Genomic DNA, 8,390 nt, shown 5'->3' with positions numbered 1-8,390 from the left:
CCAGGATGGTCTCGATCTCTTGACCTCGTGATCCACCCGCCTCGGCCTCCCAAAGTGCTGGGATTACAGGCTTGAGCCACCGCGCCCGGCCAATTTTTTTCTGTTTTTAATTGCATTGATTTCTGCCCTTTATTTTTTGTCTTCCTTCAGTGCTTTGGATTTCACTTACTTTTCTTTTTCTACAATGTTAATGTGGAGGGTTAGATTTCAGATAATCTTTCATCACATATGTGTTTGCTAATATAAATTTACCCCTAAAAACTGCCTTAATTGCTTACATACATTTTGTTATATTTTACTTTCATTAAGTGAAAAATATTTTCTGTTTCCTCTTAAGACTTCTTCTTTGACTCATGGATTATTTAGAAGCGAGTGATTAATTTCCAAATACTTGGGGATCTCCTAGACATCTTTCTGTTATTGATTTCTTCTTTAATTCTATTATGGTCAGAGAACAGTAGCATTGTTTTGCATTTTTGCAAATCTCTTTAATGTTCAACTTGATGGAAAACAACTGAATCTTAATGTCTACTTTTCTTTTTTTGTTTTTTTTGAGACGGAGTTTCACTCATGTTACCCAGGCTAGAGTGCAATGGCGCTATCTCAGCTCACTGCAACCTCCGCCTCCTGGGTTCAGGCAATTCTCCTGCCTCAGCCTCCTGAGTAGCTGGGATTACAGGCACGCACCACCATGCCCAGCTAATTTTTTGTAGTTTTAGTAGAGACAGGGTTTCACCATGTTGACCAGGATGGTCTCGATCTCTTGACCTCGTGATCCACCTGCCTCGTCCTCCCAAAGTGCTGGGATTACAGGCTTGAGCCACCACGCCCGGCCCCTTTTTCTTTTTTTGAGATGGAGTCTCCCTCTGTGGCCCAGGCTGGAGTGCCATGGCGTGATCTTGGCTTACTTCAACCTCTGCCTCTTGGGTTCAAGTGAATCTCCTGCCTCAGCCCTGGTAGCTGGGATTACGGGCATGAGCCACCATGTCCGGCTAGCGTTTTGTATTTTTAGTAGAGAGGGGGGTTTCACCGTCTTGGCCAGGCTGGTCTCAAACTCCTGACTTCAGGCAATCCTCCTGCCTTGGCCTCCCAAAGTGCTGGGATTACAGGTGTGAGCCACTGTGCCTAGTCTGTATGGCCTTCTTGTAAAGACAAGATTAGAGGAACAGAGAAGAGGTTAGTGGTTTCCAGGGGTAAGGGGGAGAGGGATACTACAAAGGGATAGCAGGAGAGAAGTTTTGGGTGATGGAACTGTATCCTGATTGTGGAGGTGGTTACACAAATCTATACATATCAATTTTGTTGTATTTTTTTTTTTTTTGAGACAGGGTCACTGTGTTGCCCGGGATGGAGTGCAGTGGCACAATCTCAGCTCACTGCAACCACTACCTCCCAGGCTGAAGTGATTCTCCCGCCTCAGCCTCCTGAGTAGCTAGAACTACAGGCACACACCATCATGCCTAGCTGATTTTTGTAGAGATGGGGTTTCACTATGTTGCCTAGGCTGGTCTTAAATTCCTGGACAAGTAATTTTCCTGCCTTGGCCTCCCAAAATGCTGGGATTACAAGCATGAGCCACCACACCCGGCCTATTTAGCTTTTTTTTTTTTTTTTTTTTTTTAAGATAAACATGTGAATAGCATCTGCTTTTCTACTATTCACAAAGGTAAACATGAACATATATATACATAGAAGAGCAATGGTTTTGGATAGAAGACTAACATAGTAAAAATATAAGTCATCTCAAAAAGTTAATTTAAAAATGTAATGCAGGCTGGGCATGGAGGCTCAGGCCTGTGTTCTCAGCACTTTGGGAGGCTGAGGCAGGTGGATCACCTCAGGTCGGGAGTTCGAGACCAGCCTGACCAACATGGTGAAACCCCCGTCTGTACTAAATACAAAAAATTAGCCATGTGTGGTGGCACATGCCTGTAATCTCAGCTACTTTAGAGGCTGAGGCAGGAGAATTGCTTGAACCCAAGAGGCAGAGGTTGCAGTGAGCCGAGGTTGCGCCATTGCACTACAGCCTGGGCAATAAGAGCAAAGAAATTCCATCAAATAAATAAATAAATGAGAGAAGTAATGCAATCTCTCCAAAAATACCATCAGGTTTTCATCTAGAATTAGAGAAATTATTATAAAACTTATGTAGAAGAATTTAAAAAAAGCAAACAAGCATAGCTAAGAAAATTCTGAAAAAGATCAGAGTAGGGAGGCACTGCTGACCTGACTAGATTTTTTTTTTGGGAGGTGGAGTTTTGCTCTTGTCACCCAGACTGGAACAACAAGAGGAAGTCCAGGCTCACTGTAGTCTCGGCTCACTGCATCTCTGCCTCCCGGGTTCATGCAGTTGTCCTGCCTCAGCCTCCCGAGTAGCTGGGATTACAGGCATGCGCCACCAAGCCTGGCTAATTTTGTATTTTTATTAGAGACAGGGTTTCACCATGTTGCTCAGGCTGGTCTTAAACTCCCAACCTCAGGTGATCCACCCTCCTCAACCTCCCAAAGTGCTGGGATTACAGGCGTGAGCCACCGTGCCAGGCCCCACTTCTAAGATTTTATCACAAAGATATGCTGGTCAAAATACCAAACAATGTATGCGCAAGGCTATTTACAATAGCACTTTTTGTAACAGAAAAATACTAAAGCCCAAATATCCATCAGTAATAGACTGATTATGCAGCTCTCAAACGGAATGGAGCTCTCTATTGCAATGTTCTGAGTCCATGATAAAATGTCAACTCATGAGCCCAGAAGTTCTGGGCTGTAGTGTGCTATGCCGATTGGGTGTCCGCACTAAGTTCGGCATCAGTATGGTGACCTCCCGGGAGCAGGGGATCCACCAGGTTGCCTAAGAAGGGGTGAACCGGCCCAGGTCGGAAACAGAGCAGGTCAAAACTCCCTTGCTGATCAGTAGTGGGATCCCGCCTGTGAATAGTCACTGCACTCTGGCCTGGGCAACATAGCGAGACCCCATCTCTAAAAAAATAAAAATAAAAAAATGTCAAGTTGGCCCCGTGCCTATAATCCCAGCACTTTGGGAGGCTGAGGTGGGTGGATCACCTGAGTTTGGGAGTTCGAGACCAGCTTGACCAACGTGGAGAAATCCCGTCTTTACAAAAAATACAAAATTAGCCGGGCGTGGTGGCACAAGCCTGTTATCCCAGCTACTCAGGAGGCTGAGGGAGGAGAATTGCTTGAACCCAGGAAGTGGAGGTTACAGTGAGCTGAGATCATGCCATTGCACTCCAGCCTGGTCAACAACAGTGAAACTCAGTCTCAAAAAGAAAAAAAAAAAAGTCAAGTCTGGACCCTAGGCACGTCTGCTCTTCTCTCTCTCTCTTACCAGATGCCTGGTAAATAACATGGCCAGGGTTATATCTGGCCATCTCCCCTGCATATTTCTTAGCCTTTCCAAGATTCAAACCTTTCTACCAGGAGTACAACAGTGAGTTCGGACTACTAGAACAGCTTGTCAAGTCAAAGGAAAGGTGAGACTAAACTTAATAAATTAATCCCTAAATCTACCTGGATTGTTCAAGAACTGGCCAAACCAATCCTTGCCTTGACTTACGTCTGACATTTATAAGGATCTCTTTTTTTTGTCTCTCCTTCTCTCTCTCATTTTTGGAAATTTGGGTGGGAAGTCTGGGTGATTCTAGCTAGCCTTTCTGGGAAACTTACGTGGGCAGCTGGAGTGATTCTGGCAGGCTCTTCTGATATCGGACTAGGGAATTGCCCCAGACATGTGTGGGCTAGGTACCAGTCAGAAATCTGGAATTCTCTTTTGTTTCAAATACTGAAACCACTCAGTGTTTTCCTTGACTGTGTCCTTTGTGTAGCCTGGATGTTTATAACCTGTTTTGTCCGTTGTCTGAATGGAAATGTATTCTTGTTTCTGGTCCTTGTTGCATGTCTGAAACCACCCTCCAGGATTCTTGGAAGGAAGGCTTACTCATTAGGCCAGACAAAACTTTTCCTGTTTGTCCGGTACACCATCTTGTTTCTTGTTACAGTTCATGTTAATAAATGTGGGTGTAGAGTAAGTTCTACTTGGAGCTGTTGTAAAATCTGCTACTTGCTAGACTTTGTGGGTTGAAGCTGGGAAATCCAAGAGCTAAAGGCTCTCAAGCCCCCTCGTTCTCCTCCCCTCCCTCTGTCCTCCTTGGCTTGCTTAGTTCTTGCCAGGGGTTTGAGGGTCTGGGCTGAGTCAGACCAGGTTGTGTGCTATAATTGTAAAGATTGTCAGAGCCAGAGGCTGCGTCCTTCACCAGGCCTCTTGATTACAGGACACCAGCTCTACCAAGGGAAACAGTACAGATGTCCCCAAAGATTTCCTCCTTGGATACATCCTCAGTAATTGGCATTAGTTAAAATGAGATAATCTAAGCCGGGCGTGGTGGCTCATGCCGGTAATCCCAGAACTTTGGGAGGCCAAGGCAGGCAGATCACAAGGTCAGGAGTTCAAGACCAGCCTGGCCAACATGGTGAAACCTCATCTCTACTAAAAATACAAAAATTAGCTGGGTACAGTGGCGTGTTCCTGTAATCCAAGCTACTTGGGAGGCTGAGGCAGGAGAATTGCTTGAACCAGGACCTGGGAGGCGGAGGTTGCAGTGAGCTGAAATCACGCCACTGCACTCCAGCCTGGGCTACAGAGCGAGACTCTGTCTCAAAAAAAAAAAAAAAGAAAAAAGAGATAATCTAAAGAAAAAGAAACTTGTGTTCCTCTGTGATGTTGCTTGGCCTCAGTATCCCCTGGGGTACCAAGAGAAATGGCCTGAAAATTGGGTCTTTCAGTTACAACACAATTTTCCAATTGAATATATACCGTAAACAATTCTAATGAATAGCTTGAGATTCCATACATGGAGGCCTTTGGGAAATTATATCAGGATCCCAAACTCCAGGACTCCTGCAGGTCTATGTGGCGTCTCTCAACTAACAGCTGAGAGACAAGCCACGTCCTGTCTCAGATTTTAACCCCTAGGGCTAAATTCTCTCACTACCTTTCCAAGGGCAGCATGGGAAGCAGGCCCCTCTGTTACTGTGGATCCTTTCCCCTTCTCCCTGGAGCCTCCTCCATACCAGGCTGGGTCAGGAAGGTCCCCTTCTACTTCTTCTTTTTTTGTGTGTGTGAGACGGAGTCTTGCCTTGTTGCCCAGGCTGGAGTACAATGGTGCAGTCTCAGCTCACTGCAACCTCCTCCTACCTGGTTCGAGCAATTCTCCTGCCTCACCTCTCGAGCAGCTGAGATTACAGGCACACACCCCAACTCTCAGCTAATTTTTTGTATTTTTGGAAGACATGGGGCTTCTCCATGTTAGTCAGGCCGGTCTCAAACTCCTGTCCTCAGATGATCTGCCCATCTCGGCCTCCCAGAGCGCTGGGATTACAAGCATGAGCCACTGCGCCCATCCAGCTTTCCCTTTCTGCTCCTCAACAACCCTCGGTGCTGTCTCCAATGTGGCTCCCACTAGGCTCCAAGTTAGCACCTTTCTTCACTTCCCCACCATACCAGGGCTGCTTTTCCCCTGGGAGGTAATGGATGGAACTACCAGGTATTGATCGACTTACGACCTATGCAACTTATGACCGTTCGACTTTACGACCACAGTCGCTAGCCACGACTGCTCCGCGTCTGGCAGCACAAACGTTGTCCAGCTGGGCGTACGACAGTGCAGACCAGCTTCCGGCAGCACTACCATCTCTGCGTGCACCATTTCAACTGTACATATAGCCTACTCAACTTACGACCAAATCGTGTTACGACCAGTCCGCGGTCCTGACTGTGGTCGTAAGTTGAGCACTAGCTGTCAAGGGGCAGCTCAGGTACATGGACACTTACCAATGTCAGACATAAGGTAAGGATTGGTTTGGCCAGTTCTTGAACAATCCAGATAGGGTTTAGTGATGAATTCATTAAGTTTAGTCTAACCTTTCCTTAACAAGATGTTCCAGTAGTCCTAACGCATTGTTGCACTCCTGGTGAAAAGGTTCAAAGATATAACCCTGGCCATGTCATTACAGGGTATCTGGTGAGGCAGTCCCAGAGCAGAACCTCCAGTGGGTTTATACGGATGACAGGGACTGGTTAAGGATCAATCACTTCCTTAATTGCTTATCAGAGGAAATAAGGAGGTGTTAGACAAAATGAGTAAAGTATAACAAAGTAAAAGAATTGCTCAGGAAGTGGATGAAAATCCAGCTGTGTACCTTAATAGGCTCTGCCAGGCTTTCAGAAAGCATAGTAACATAGACCCAAAGACTGATGAAGGTCTAACATTTCTGGCCATGCATTTGGAAATGTCCCCACACTGTGCCAGACATTTGGAAAAAGCTTCAAAAGCTGGAAGCTGACCCTTAGACCCCCTCAAGCAACATTGGTAGCAGAGGTCTTGAGCGTTTTTAACAATTGGAACCAGAGAGAGAAGGCAGAGAAAAATGAGAGAATAAAAAGGAAGGCACACATTTTGGCTGCCCTAATCACAGGCCCGCCTTGAGGGGACCCCAGGCAACAGAGAACTCTGGATAGGGCGGTCAATTAAACCTCACTCAATGTCAGTGGAAATGGGGTACAACCAGTGTGCTTACTATAAGAAGAATCACTGGAGAAAGGACTGCCCCTTCCTTTCTGGGAAGCCAGGATGGAGTGGACCTCCCCAGCCTACTTCTCTTGTTGCTGTCCTCTCAAATAAAAAGGCTGCCCCCTCTGACTGAGCGGTTCCCACATGCTCATCTGCCTCCAGACCTGAAGAGTTCCATCACCATCACCACTGTGGAGCCTTGGGTCACCCTCAATATGGCAGGTAGGAAAACTGAATTCCTTGTGGATACCAGGGCTCCCTACTCTGTCCTGACCCACCCTGTTGGATGTCTGTTCAGTGCCAGTTGTACAGTGACAGGAACAGATGGTCACCCCAAGGTAAGACAGTTTACCTTTCCTTTGACTTGTAAAATTGGATCTAAGGCTATCACTCATTCCTTCGTATATGTCCCGGAGTGTCCCCTTCCTTTAATGGTTCATGACTTGTTATCTAAGTTGCAAGCCTCAGGTTCCCTCCAGGGGAATGCCATACAAGTCTCAGTGCCCCCTGAGAAAGGAATCCACTTACTGGTCCTTTTGGCTCCCTGAGATCAGAAGCTACCCCTAGTCCTAGAAAAGATATTGATTTGAGTGGGGAGGTCTGTATGGGATACCAACATTCCAGGACAGGTCATCAATGATGAGACTATTAAAATAAAGCTTAAGCCAGGCATACCCTACCCATGCAAGCCAAAATACCATTTCAGGCCAGAAACTCTACAAGGGATATGGCCCCTCCTGGAAAAATTTATACAGCACAGACTCATTCAGCCCTGCCTGTCTCCTTGTAATATGCCAGTCCTGTCTGTGAAGAAACCAAATGGAGAATACCACTTTGTTCCACACCTTGGAGTAGAGAATGACTCAGTTGTTTCCAACTGCCCTTCAGTCCCTAATACACACTCCGCTCTCAAATCCCTGGATGCACGCAGTTTTATGCTGTGCTGGATCTAAAGGATGCTTTCTTTTATGTATGCTGCTTTGTGACTCCACCTACATTTTTGCCTTTGAATGGGAGGATCCAGAGACCCAGGAAACTCCCCAATATACTTGGGCAGTGCTACCACCCCAGGGGTTTCCAGTTAGCCTATACCTCTTTGAGTAAGCCCTTGAAGTCCTAATTCAGAAGCTAGGGCCCATCCAAAGGCCAGTGACTGAGTTTTTAAAGCAACTGAACCCAGCAGCCCGTGGGTGGCCTGGCTGTCTTAGAGCAGTGGCAGCCACCAGCCTGCTGGTCAGGGAGATCTTCAGACTCACGCTAGCGAACCCCTTGGGGTTAATACATCTTACCAGGTCCAGAATGTGTTGGAAATAAAAGGGAACTACTGGCTAACTGAAGTAAGTTTAACTCAAAATCAAGCCCCACTGTTAGACACCCCAGACTTGACCTTAAAGATATATGAGTCCTTAAATCCTCCCACCCTGCTTCCCTTGCCCACCTTGGGGACACTGGAACATACCTGTGTGGAAACTAGAACAGACCTATTCTAGTTGGATAGAGTTACAGGACACCTCTTGAGAGAATCCAGATGAGGAATGGTTTACAGATGGGTGTCATTTTGTAGAAAATGGGAACTAGAGGCCCGGCATGGTGGCTCACGCCTGGAATCCTAGCACTTTGGGAGGCTGAGGCGTGTGGATCGCCTGAGCTCAGGAGTTCGAGACCAGCCTGGGCAACATGCTAAAATCCTGTCTCTGCTAAAATACAAAAAATTAGCTGGGCTTGGTGGCAAGGGCCTGTAATCCCAGCTACTTGGGAGGTTGAGGTAGGAGAATCACTTGAACCCGGGAAGTGGAGGTTGCA

The sequence above is a fragment of the Cebus imitator genome, unplaced genomic scaffold (assembly GCF_001604975.1).
Source record: "Cebus imitator isolate Cc_AM_T3 unplaced genomic scaffold, Cebus_imitator-1.0 Scaffold306, whole genome shotgun sequence".
Taxonomy (NCBI): Eukaryota; Metazoa; Chordata; class Mammalia; order Primates; family Cebidae; genus Cebus; species Cebus imitator.
This window is presented reverse-complemented; position numbering follows the sequence as displayed.